This window comes from Pleurodeles waltl, chromosome 2_2, assembly GCF_031143425.1.
Source record: "Pleurodeles waltl isolate 20211129_DDA chromosome 2_2, aPleWal1.hap1.20221129, whole genome shotgun sequence".
Classification (NCBI taxonomy): domain Eukaryota; kingdom Metazoa; phylum Chordata; class Amphibia; order Caudata; family Salamandridae; genus Pleurodeles; species Pleurodeles waltl.
Window position 1 is genome coordinate 478,946,173 of NC_090439.1, and position 13,940 is coordinate 478,960,112.

The following is a 13,940-nucleotide window of genomic DNA, read 5'->3' on the forward strand; positions in this document are numbered from 1 at the left end:
AGACACCACCATAGCTATCGATGCCGGGCCAAAAGAACTAAGGGTGGTGCAGCTCCAGTGCCACAGAGACAAATGGATTCCAGTTGCCAATGCTAACAGGTCCCTCACTCCAACCGAGCAGTGGTATTCACAGATTTCGAATGAGGCAATCGTGATCCACTGGGGGTGCAAGCACTTTCACCTATATGGATATGGACACCCATTCATGGTTGTGATGGATCACAAGCCTCTGATCTCACTTTTTAGAGGGTCTGCATCAAAGCTGCCCTGTGCATCGAGGAGTGGATGCTCCAATTGCAGGAGTACAATTGGCAGGTCGATTACCACCCACAGTCTCACAACCCTGCAGACTACCTCTCTAGACACCTCTCTAGACAGGTGCCGTACATAACCACCAGTGGCACATCATCAGGAAGCAATGGTCGCAGCTTGAACCCAACGCCAGGCGCATCATGGAGAGCTTATACAACATCTGAGAAGTGTTGACTGCTGACCCAGATGGATGCCTACTCCAGAGCACCGTTTGATCATCCCGTCTAGCCTCACAGACCAAGCTGCCAAACTAGCCCATGCCGGGAACCAAGGCATGGTGAAGACTAAAAGTCATCTGAGAACCAAGGTGTGGTTACCCTTGATGGATGAGAAAGTATAATCACTTGTCAGGACATGTGAGTGGTGCCAAGCTGCTAGGAGTCCCAGCCCTCCCACTCCCTTGTAAATTGAAAAAGAACCTAGACAGCCATGGGAGTCAACTAGTTTAGACTTCGTAAGTTTCCCAGATGGCCAACACACATTGGTACTTATTGATAACTACTTGAAATATCCAAAAGTGGAAGTTCTAAAATTCTTGACCACTCGTAAAGTAATTCCCAAGTTCGAAAAAATTAGAGCTACTCATGGCTTCATGGAGGAGATGAAAACAGACAACGGACCTCTTTCCGGAGCCAAAAGCTGACCTCCTATCTAGCATCGATGGGGATCGTCCCCCAAAAAATAACCCTCACTCACCTCAGGCCAACGGGGAGGTTGAACGATTCATGTGGACCCTTAACAAGGTCATCCGGATTGCGACTGCCTGCTCCAACTTCCAGAGCTAGCCATCTATTCCTTTCTCCGGAACTAATGACTCACTCCTCACACCTCCACTGGGCGTGGCCCAGGACATCTGTCAATTGGGCGACTAGTCAGAGACTCCATCCGGCATCACTCAACTTGGACGCCCAGTCCTATTGATGAGGACAAAACCAATGAGAAGTGCAAATCTGCAAACAACAGGGCTAGCCTGAGGTGAAGAGCAAAGAACTAAGACCTTCAATTAGGCGATTTAATTCTCACGAAGGATCAAGCTGTAGGGAGTAAGTGCCGGTTGCCTTTTGACCATCATCCCTGGACAATCGTCCACCGACAAGGCACCCTTGTAGTGGCCCAACGTGGAGCTGAGGAAGTCGCTAGAAATGTATCAGTTTTCAAGTGATACCACTGTGCGGATGTCCCACCAACAGCTGAAAAGACTGAAGAAGCATTCCCAGAGAGCCTGTCCTGTTCTGCAGATATTCCTGGGGCACCTCCCAGTCAGACTGATGCCTCTAGTCAAAGAGACACAGTGGCACTTCTGCCGGATAATCTCTCAGGAGGGTAGCTCATTGTGCCTCGGCAACCACAATTGGATCGTACCACCCGCACATGTTATGCCCTATGATAAAACCCCACTCGTTCACCCGGCTGAAGGACTACGTAGCCTGATACCACCCTACCATCCTAGTGACCCCAGCTGATTGGCATTGTCACCCCCTATGAACTAATATGGAATTCAGAGTTTGTTGGTTTCATTTAAATTCAAGGAGGAATGTAGAGTCGCAGCCCAGTGACGTAACTGGAGTCCTGGAAGCTGCTATCACGAACGCAGCTACGAGGGGATTCCATAGACTATTCTCCATGTTCCATGGCTCCAGTGGGACACTCCATGATCACATGTCAAAGTGTATAAATGTGTGTCCTGTAGCCGTGGTCGGGTAGTAAGGAAGTGGAGTCTATCTACCCAGCACACCCTTAAGCACCCAAAAGTGTGTCTCTTCCTTTATCGATGCACATGCATTACCACACGCATGCTAAATGCCGCATACACCAGCGACATAACATATTGACAGCTAAGCCACTGGAATAGTTTCTGAAACAGCATGGCTATCTTTCTGAAGTTGCTGTGGTCTCCCCAAAAAGCTAGACGTTTTATCGTTACCAACATTTAACTCCTTAGCATGTTACAATATATAACATTCCCTGAAAAACACAGAAACTAAAGAGAATTTATGGTTGAATGGAGTGTAATATTAGCTACATCCCATGGGTAGTTTTTGCTACTCATGCTTAGGTTGCAAAAATTGGCACATTTTAGCTACGAGTAGTACCCAATGTTTGTCCCATTTTCTTTGCCTATGCATGGGCGTCCAAAAGTAATCAATTTCCTGCTTTAGGATGTCTCTGGGTGGGATATCCTGGAACAGGAAACAGAAAAAGAAAAGCCATGCGCTGCAGCCTCCAGTGATTACGTTATGTATCATATATTTAGTCTCAGCAGTGCTAGGTGTGAAGAGGCTTGGAAGGGCAGAAATTATGGTGGACTGGCGTTGGAGGTCAGCAGTCAGGTTGCAGTTGGGACACCTGGGGCAGCAGGAGTTCCTCTTAGGAAGATTTTTTTGGGATGTTTTGAGCGGATTTTAGGGGACCACTGATTCTGCAGAGCTGTCCAGTGACTTCCTACAGCTGAAAGGTTGGATAATTACCAGACACCACTAACCTGCATTGTTGCCCTTAGCGATAGCTAATATTTTTAATAACTGTGGTAGCGATGCACTTTGCGCAGTTCCAATTTATTTAAAAGAAAACTTGCAAATTTATGTGCGGTGGGGCCATGCAACATTCCATAATCTTATTACAGCCCAAAATGTAAAAATACAGGAAAATCCACAGTATTCATTAACCCCTTCGCTGCCAGGCCTTTTCCCCCTCCTGTGCCAGGCCTTTTTTTGCCTATTTGGGGCAGTTCGCGCTTAGGCCCTCATAACTTTTTGTCCACATAAGCTAACCAAGCCAAATTTGCGTCCTTTTTTTCCAACATCCTAGGGAATCTAGAGGTACCCAGACTTTGTGGGTTCCCCTGAAGGAGGCCAAGAAATTAGCCAAAATACAGTGAAAATTTAGTTTTTTTCAAAAAAATTGGAAAAAGTGGCTGCAGAAGAAGGCTTGTGGTTTTTCCCCTGAAAATGGCATCAACAAAGGGTTTGCAGTGCTAAACTCAGCATCTTCCCAGCTTTCAGGAACATGCAGACTTGAATCAGAAAACCCAATTTTTCAACACAATTTTGGCATTTTACTGGGACATACCACATTTTTGCAATTCTTTGTGCTTTCAGCCTCCTTCCAGTCAGTGACAGAAATGGGCATGAAACCAATGCTGGATCCCAGAAACCTAAACATTTCTGAAAAGTAGACAAAATTCTGAATTCAGCAAGGGGTCATTTGTGTAGATCCTACAAGGGTTTCCTACAGAAAATAACAACTGAAAAAGAAAAATATTGAAATTGAGGTAAAAAAAACATAAATTTTTCTCTACGTTTTACTCTGTAACTTTTCCCTGCAATGGCAGATTATCGAAAGCAATATACCGTTACGTCTGCTGGACTCCTCTGGTTGCGGGGATATATAGGGCTTGTAGGTTCATCAAGAACCCGAGGAACCCAGAGCCAATAAATGAGCTGCACCCTGCAGTGCGTTTTCATTCTATACTGGGTATACAGCAATTAATTTGCTGAAATATAAAGAGTAAAAAATTGCTATCAAGAAAACCTTTGTATTTCCAAAAAGGGCACAAGATAAGGTGTTGAGGAGCAGTGGTTATTTGCATATCTCTGAATTCCGGGGTGACCATACTAGCATGTGAATTACAGGGCATTTCTCAAATAGATGTCTTTTTTACACACATATTTGGAAGGACAAAATGTAGAGAAAGACAAGGGGCAATAACACTTGTTTTGCTAATCTATGTTCCCCCAAGTCTCCTGATAAAAATGATACCTCACTTGTGTGGGTAGGCCTAGCGCCCGTGACAGGAAACGCCCCAAAACGCAACGTGGACACATCCCATTTTTTTGAAAGAAAACAGAGGTGTTTTTTGCAAAGTGCCTACCTGTAGATTTTGGCCTCTAGCTCAGCCGGCACCTAGGGAAACCTACCAAACCTGTGCATTTCTGAAAACTAGAGACCTAGGGGAATCCAAGATGGGGTGACTTGTGGGGCTCGGACCAGGTTCTGTTACCCAGAATCCTTTGCAAACCTCAAAATTTGGCTAAAAAAACACATGTTCCTCACATTTCTGTGGCAGAAAGTTCTGGAATCTGAGAGGAGCCACAAATTTCCTTCCACCCAGCATTCCCCCAAGTCTCCCAATAAAAATGATACCTCACTTGTGTGGGTAGGCCTAGCGCCCGCGACAGGAAACACCCCAAAGCGCAACGTGGACACATCCAATTTTTTGAAAGAAAACAGAGGTGTTTTTTGCGAAGTGCCTACCTGTAGATTTTGGCCTCTGGCTCAGCCGGCACCTAGGGAAACCTACCAAACCTGTGCATTTCTGAAAACCAGAGACATAGGGGAATCCAAGATGGGGTGACTTGTGGGGCTCGGACCAGGTTCTGTTACCCAGAATCCTTTGCAAACCTCAAAATTTGGCTAAAAAAACACATGTTCCTCACATTTCTGTGGCAGAAAGTTCTGGAATCTGAGAGGAGCCACAAATTTCCTTCCACCCAGCGTTCCCCCAAGTCTCCCGATAAAAATGATACCTCACTTGTGTGGGTAGGCCTAGCGCCCGCGACAGGAAACGCCCCAAAGCGCAACGTGGACACATCCAATTTTTTAAAAGAAAACAGAGGTGATTTTTGCGAAGTGCCTACCTGTAGATTTTGGCCTCTAGCTCAGCCGGCACCTAGGGAAACCTACCAAACCTGTGCATTTCTGAAAACTAGAGACCTAGGGGAATCCAAGATGGGGTGACTTGTGGGGCTCGGACCAGGTTCTGTTACCCAGAATCCTTTGCAAACCTCAAAATTTGGCTAAAAAAACACATGTTCCTCACATTTCTGTGGCAGAAAGTTCTGGAGTCTGAGAGGAGCCACAAATTTCCTTCCACCCAGCGTTCCCCCAAGTCTCCCGATAAAAATGATACCTCACTTGTGTGGGTAGGCCTAGCGCCCGCGACAGGAAATGCCCCAAAGCGCAACGTGGACACATCCAATTTTTTGAAAGAAAACAGAGCTGTTTTTTGCAAAGTGCCTACCTGTAGATTTTGGCCTCTAGCTCAGCCGGCACCTAGGGAAACCTACCAAACCTGTGCATTTCTGAAAACTAGAGACCTAGGGGAATCCAAGATGGGGTGACTTGTGGGGCTCGGACCAGGTTCTGTTACCCAGAATCCTTTGCAAACCTCAAAATTTGGCTAAAAAAACACATGTTCCTCATATTTCTGTGGCAGAAAGTTCTGGAATCTGAGAGGAGCCACAAATTTCCTTCCACCCAGCGTTCCCCCAAGTCTCCCGATAAAAATGATACCTCACTTGTGTGGGTAGGACTAGCGCCCACGAAGGGAAATGGCCCAAAACACAATGTGGACACATCACATTTTTTCATAGAAAACAGTGCCTACCTATGGATTTTGGCCTGTAGCTCAGCCGGCACCTGGGGAAACCTAGCAAACCAGCGCATTTTTGAAAACTAGAAACTTAGGGGAATCCAAGATGGGGTGACTTGTGGGGCTCTGACCAGGTTATGTTACCCAGAATCCTTTGCAAACATCAAAATTGGCCAAAAAAACACTTTTTCCTCTCATTTCGGTGACAGAAAGTTCTGGAATCTGAGAGGAGCCACAAATTTCCTTCCACCCAGCGTTCCCCTAAGTCTCTCGATAAAAATGGTACCTCACTTCTGTGGGTAGGCCTAACGCCCACGAAAGGAAATGGCCCAAAACACAACGTGGACACAACATATTTTTTCACAGAAAACAGAGGTATTTTTTGCAAGGTGCCTACCTGTGGAGTATGGCCTGTAGCTCAGCCGGCCCCAGGGGGGGGGGGGGGGGGCAGAAATGTCCTAAAATAAATTTGACCCCCCACCCCCCCAAACTCCCCCTGCCCGGGAGCGACCCTTGCCTACGGGGTCGCTCCCCCTGCGTGACATTGGCGCCAAAAAACAAATCCCCGGTGCCTAGTGGTTTCTGTCCCCTTGGGGCCAGATTGACCTAAAATCGACCAATCTGCCCCCAAGGGGGGCAGAAATGGCCTAAATACAATTTGCCCCCCAGGGGAGCGACCCTTGCCTGATAGGTCGCTCCCCATCTCTAAAAAAACAAAAAAAAAAAAAAAAAAAATTGCCCTGGCGCCTAGAGGTTTCTGCCCCCAGGGGGGGCAGAAATGGCCTAAAATAAATTTGCCCCCCCAACCCCCACCCCCCCCCCCCCCCCCCCGGGAGCAACCCTTGCCTAAAAAATTTGCCCTGGCACCTAGAGGTTTCTGCCCCCCCTGGGGGCAGATCGGCCTAATAATAGGCCCCCAGGGGGGGCAGAAATGGCCTAAAATAAATTTGCCCCCCCAACCCCCACCCCACCCGGGAGCAACCCTTGCCTACGGGGTCGCTTCCCCTGTGTGACATTGGCGCCAAAAAACAAATCCCCGGTGCCTAGCGGTTTCTGCCCCCTTGGGGGCAGATTGACCTAAAATCGGCCAATCTGCCCCCAAGGGGGGCAGAAATGGCCTAAATACAATTTGCCCCCCAGGGGAGCGACCCTTGCCTGATGGGTCGCTCCCCATCTCTAAAAAAAAAAAACAAAAAAAAAAAACACAAAAAAAAAATTTGCCCTGGCGCCTAGAGGTTTCTGCCCCCGGGGGGGCAGAAATGGCCTAAAATAAATTTGCCCCCCCAGGGAGCGACCCTTGCCTAAGGGGTCGCTCCCCTTGCGTGAAATTCACGCAAAGAAAAAGCTCCCTGGTGTCTAGTGGTTTCTGCCCCCCTTGGGGGCAGATTGGCCTCATCAAAATAGGCCAATCTGCCCCCAAGGGGCGCAGAAATGGCCTAAATATAATTTTCCCCCAAGGGGAGCAACCCTTGTCTAAGGGGTCGCTCCCCACCTAAAAAAATAAAATAAAACATTACAAAAAAATAAAAAATAAATGATCCCTGGTGCCTAGAGGTTTCTGCCCCCCCTGGGGGCAGATCGGCCTAACAATAGGCCTATCTACCCCCAGGGGGGGCAGAAAAGGCCTTCCCGAAAAAATGCCCCCCCTGGGAGCGACCCTTGCCCAAGGGGTAGCTTCCTTATGTCGATATCACAAAAAAAAAAAAAAATCCCTCGTGTCTAGTGGGGTTTCAAAAGCCGGATTGCAAGCAATCTGGCTTTTGAAACCCTGGGAGAGACTTCAAAGGGAAGGAAATACATTTCCTTCCCTTTGAAGCCCCTCCGGGTCTCCCCCACGTGATTGAAAGAGAAATGCTTAGCATTTCTCTTTCAATCGCGCTGGAAGCTCTGCTTCCAGTGCGATGGGGAGGCCCCTGTGAGTAATCAGCACGCGCTCGCGCGCTGACGTCTCAGGGAGGGTGGGGGGGGGTCGGGGTGGAAGGGGAAGGTCTTCCCCTTCCATCCCGCTTTGGGGGGGAGGGGGTTGCACGGGGGGGCGCGCTCGTCCAAGGCACAGAAGCGGTTAATTCAAATTCCTTTTTTTCTTTGATGGCTTGAACAGGGGTAATGCAAATGCAAAAACCGAGGGCCTCATTTACAAGAGTCTGACGCAGCGCCATCAATGCGTCAGATTTTCTGCACTTCCCTAAGATCCCTAACGGTGCCATGGATGTGCTGTATTTACAATACAGAGCTCCAGGGTGCACATTTTCACAGATGCGCCAGAAATTCTGATGCAACTATTGCCGCTACATTCACAGATTGGTGGAGTAGCAGTGCTACTCCATTAATGCGAGAAGGCATCGAAAGCCCTGCATCAATTTTAAGCCTGCTCTAAGCCTGCAGTATAATTCTGACGCAGTGAAATCGCATAATGACGCAGTGAAATATAAATTTCACGGCGTCAGTTCTGCATGGCTTTTCTGGGAACGTCTACCCTGCATACATTATACCTGGTGCAGGTATAATGTGACGCAGGGCTTTACAAACTGACTCATTGCGCTCAATGCATCAGTTTGTAAATCTGGAGCAGTGCACTGCTAGCACCACCGCTAAGTCAAAAAAATGACGCAGCAGTGTTTATTACCATGCAGGCTTTGAAACAGCTCCTGTAAAGCATAAAAACTGCAGTTATGAATAAATATGAATTCAGTGTGTTATCATCCTGGAGGCTGCTTTTCCCTTTCATCCTAGCCTCCTCAGAAGATCAAAGGGCAATCTTTGCAGTTGCGGGGACTGCTCTTTAAATGCCTCCTGGACAATAGCAGGCAGCAGTGGGTTGGCCGACAGCCATGAAGACAGTCCTATAACCAATTGACCGGGAAACAATGAAATTGTCATACATTGTTAAGAGGTAAGTCAAGTCGGGGGAGGGTGTCCATCTCACTTCCAATCCTTTAACAGATTTGACGGTGGCCGCTGATCTTGACCATGACCCAATGTGATTTAAAAACATACCACTCATTTTAAAATGCAATTTTAGGGGGAAACTTCGTCCCCTGGTAAAATTATATTTAATGCCTACCACTAAATGAACAAAAGCATTGGCTTTATGTGCATTTGAGCAGATCATATCCCACTTATTTTACCCAAAGTCCTTAGTTGGAAATAAATATCAACTCCTCTCATAAAGTGGCCTTTAAATATAACCAATCTTTAAACCATGTTTGCCCAATATATGTACAGATTCGCCATTTACCACTGACATTCAGCAAACGTCATTTTTAGAAAACTGTCAAAGTGCCACTTGTATTTTTTTACATGTAGTTAGACTAGATTGCAGGCAATATTAGTTGTTCAACGTACCATGAGTCACACAAAGTGAATGAAACCCATATAAAGTGCACTGACAAATGGACTGGTCAAATGCTGCCCACTTAAAAAGCAGAAATTGTGCAAAACTAACACATACCATATTTAATAATTGACCTTGTAAAATGCAGAATGGCTCCCTGATTGCCGTAAAGCAAGGGGTAAATGCTCTAACTTTAGCTCACATGACATTTGCACTGTGTGCACCGCTAAGAGTGACATATTATTTGAGCAAAGGTGTCTACCAGGAAAACAACGCTGTATTCTAACACAAGTTCAGGACTGAATTGATTAAATACCCAGTGCCCAAAAACGAATTCATTAGGCAACAAGAAGAAAGTGGAGGGTTTAGTGTGCTTTAGTATAATGACCACATTTCCAATACCCTATCCTGAGTCTCTCGGAATTGACTGGAGTTTCTTGGTGGAGATTGCTGGCCACTGAAATAACATGGGTTCACATAATCCAGCCTTCAAAAAATGCAGTTCGTGGGGAAACATCATGACTCCATACTTGTGCAAAAGGCCATTTATTAGGACAGGATTGCCATAAGCAACATACCATATAACAACAATAACCACTTAAACTTATTAACACTACAGCTGTGTTTTGTCCATTATCCCATCTTTCCCCTTCTCACCACATAATGCCTCACGCATTCTATTGCCATTCGTCCTCATCACTTCCTCCCATCGCCAACGTCTTTCTCTCCTCCTTCCCAAACATCCTCCAAACACCACTTCATTCACCTGTTGCAGCCAATATACCCCCAGATCTCCTTTCACCTGCATTCCTCCCTCCTCCCAAGGGGTGGATCCTCCCGCATCTGACTCTCCCCGATGTATCACTCACTACTCCCGCAACCTGTCCTAACTTGGCAACCTATAACCCCAATCACATCCTGAGTCTGCAGAGTGGGTGTGTGGTAAAGCTCCGTGCACTGCCCCTAGAGCAGGAAGAGGACGTCACTTTCCCTTCCAGCTCCCCATAGCCCCTTAACCTCACTTGACCTCCTCCCCTAACCCCTGGCCAATCCTGTTATCCCTCCCGCTTCCCACAAAACTTCCCAGGGAAGGACTAGATTGCGTCTTACTGTCACAGGCCTCTCCAAGCCACCACTCGAACAAACAGTTGCTGCAACTAGAAAACAGATGACCTTCTCTTTCTCATATGTGTCATTTGGTGGAGCAGGAGACAGTCATTGTATGCTACAGAAATCTGAATGTCTTCCAGTTTGATCGGTCGGGAGGGTTTCCATAGCAAGTGGCATCCAAAAATTGACACTTCCAGTTTACTACCATTACATTTAAACAGTGAACACTATCTAAGGCCTGAATAGACAGGAAGGACTAGAAGGCTGAATTAAGCTCGTAGAGGGGCTGTTCAAAATTAACTACATCATCCACATATGCAACAATATCGATTCCAAATACTTTTAGCAATTCCACAAGAGACTGTATATAGATATTAAAAAGGATAGGGGACAGAGATGACTAGACCTGGGAGAAAGTTTCACTGCACCAGAGTCATTGGAGTAATTTCAGTAATTATGTATTAGAAATTGTGCAATTACACCATCTTAAGTAATTAAGAGTAATTGGGGGCAAAAATCCTACCATAGGAGCACAGGAACACCAAACTAAGAGTGAATGAGCGGCTGCTGGTTACTGCTGTTTGTGTCCTGTAACACTTAGTGCTATTTTATTAGCACAGAATACATCCTGGGGCCCAATTGGATGTTAAAGTTCATTTGCAGTAAGAAAATAGCACTAAGTGATAGATTATGCTCCCCACCTAATTACACACAATTATGAGTAATTTTGAGGTAATTACATGTAATTACACTAGAAAGAATTATGGAATGTATTCCCACCTTTAGATGTGACCCTTTGGAGAGCCACAACTGACTCCACTGCCCAGTGATTGATGAGGAGAAACAATAAATCATTGCAACAATCCCAATAAAAAAAATGATAACCATTCCAGAGGCACCCCTCGAAAGCCTTCCACTTTCAACTGCTGGACAAGAATTTCATGTTCCAAAACATCTTAAACAGTGGAAAGATCCAACAGGTTAGTTTCAATTCCCATATAAAATGGCCATCAAATACTCATATGTTTTGGGATTTTTTACTGGCAAAGGTGCTTTAAAATGCAACAAACAAAAACATATTGCTGCTTACTGGCTGCACTTTTCTTTCTACGCTAGCCATTTCACTTTTGCAGCCACACACATATTTGTCAAAATAATGGAATCACATTGTATGTTTCCTCTTCTCCTTGAATTGATATAGCTCTTAAATGCAATGCCTATTTATTTTTAGGTCCTGGACCTTTGCAATTCAAGGACATTCCAGCTGTTCTACAGTCAGATGGTGCTCTTCTTCTAGTGGTGATAGTCCATTGTCTTGTTGTGGGTTTAATCTGCAATTGCAATTACAGTATTATTTTATTATGTGTCCTGGATCAGTGTTTACCATCTTCTACAGTCAGCTTTCACAAGAAGCTTCCTAGAAGAGCGGCAAGGTTTGGCAGGAGGGGTGGTGCTTCACTTTTAATAGCTAAGCTCTAATTGGTGCCATTTTAAATGGCTTTGAAAGACCAGAGTGCTGCGATGGTGCCATGAGCATTGCAAGCAAAACGCACAAAGTGCATCGCCTTCATGCCAGTGTTGTCATATATAGTTTTCTGGCCTGTAAGCTGGTGCCATTGATGATCTCTTCAGTTTAGGATGAATAAGTGGGTGCCTCTGTGGTATATATTACAAAGTGTGTACAGTGCTCCTTCCTGCACCCTTCATCTTCAAAAAACATGTTTTGGGAACACTGAGACCCAGATGTACAACTTGTAAATACTTGTGCTCGAATTATGAAGGGTGGCAGAAACATAGATAACATTTGTTAATATGTAAAGCTTTTTAATGAGTAAATCCATAAAATCCATACTACTGTGGGAGAAAGCCTAACACTGCATAATTTACCACAAAACCCAGCAAAAATCAGGACAATTTTGAAGGTCCTAACAACAATCGTGACTCAGTAATGCCTATTGAGTACTTGAGCCTCAATCTTTCACAGTTTGTTAAAAAAGGGGCAGACGACAAAGAAATGTATCGATAATTACGTGTGTGAGACCTTTACACAGTTACAATTAGCTGCTGATTAACACAGAAGCTTTCAAGAAAGTACAGATCTGCCCCACCGGTTATTTGGACTGGCTCACACAAGATTAGGGATTCAAGTGAGTTGCACATTAAAGGCAATGCAAAGGTTGTTGCGCTACATGCTAATATATTGAGATCCAAGTTGACTTACTACAGTTCATGGCCACATTTCTGGAAGCAATGCACTCCAGACTTGAGAGGCTGAATATACTAGTAGGCTAGGTGGGACGGGGACAGCGGGGCTAAAGCAAATTATCATTCAAAAAGTTATATGTGTTTATCAATTTTAGACAAGATTTCTTTCTTATCCTACAGTGCTTGATATGCTAGTGGAAGACATAAAGCAGATTACTCATGTTAGGCCTTCTGATGTTCCATCTTTGATACCTTAGGACAAAACCACTGACACCCACTTGGACTCCACATGTAACTTGGTGAGAAAAGAAGCTGCCGCTCAACCTTAGAGAGGACAAGGTTTACAAATGTAACTAACAATCAAGAGAACAATATTCCAATCCTCAAGAAAATAAGGAAGCACCAGAAACAGGGAAATTCCATAAAAACACTGTAGTATCCTGCCGAGCAATCTAAATGAGCCTTTGATGCCTCAAACAGAGGCAAGATAATCTGTTTACTAAAGGCCCAATCTAGATTGGGGCATTTAGACTCTAAGGACAGCCTTTTTGTTGCCTTAAACCGCTGGTTGGGAAGAACATTAGGGGTATTTAGGAAGAGACATGTGCTCACACGTACATACCATCACTGGTCTACAATAATTGGGCAGCCTTTGCAAAGTGAGAAATAGGCTCAATGGGCCTCAAAGAAACAGATGTCTGTTTATGTCTTCTGAGCCATACATCATCTACAAGAGCCATACAATCGCAGCCCACACATCTTGTGGGCACAAAGATTTTCAAATTGTTATTCGAATCTGGCAATTTAAAGATAAGCATTCTTTGGGAACAGGAGAATGGTCGTACATGTCTTCATATCCATCAGCAAATGTATTTCTCTGATTGGAGCTGGTTGGCGGAGACACCAGCAGGTCCGTAAAAAAGGGAACAAACTTTACTACACATTGTTCTACTAAGCACATTCTTTGCAACAAAGTCTATAACATGCAATTGCCTTCAAAAGACATGATTTTTCCATGCATGCCTTTACCACATGCGTCTTTGCCATGAAATTCTTTTATTGGTAAATAAAGATAAGTATAAGTAAGTATACATATACATTAGTTTTTAATATAAAAATAGTTTTATTAAGAGAAAAAGATGAGTCTGGGGAGTTACCTCCAAAAAATAAAAGTATCCAAGGAAGAATTACATTTAAATTTAAGATTATTAATGGGGAGTTTGGTGTTCACCCCCAAAATAAAGTATAAAAGCATTAATTAAAATCAAAATTAAAAACAATAATGGGGTGGGGGATTATCTCCCAAAATAATGTACTAAAATGTAAAGATAAATATTTTAATGTATTGCATTTACTTTGATCTAACTTTGGAGTACTTTAATACTTTAGTAATAAAAAGTTGAAATACTTTTTAAATTTAACATATTAGTCATTTAGTTTAAACATTTTGATTATTAGTTTTTCTTTTGGAGTGGGATGTGAGGGTTGTAGGCAATAATGGATAGGGATGCATTTATAATAGGGTACATTTAAATGCAAATCTTGGCTACTTGAAATAAAATAAAATTATCTGGCATTTTTACTATAATTTTTGTTAAAGAGTTATAT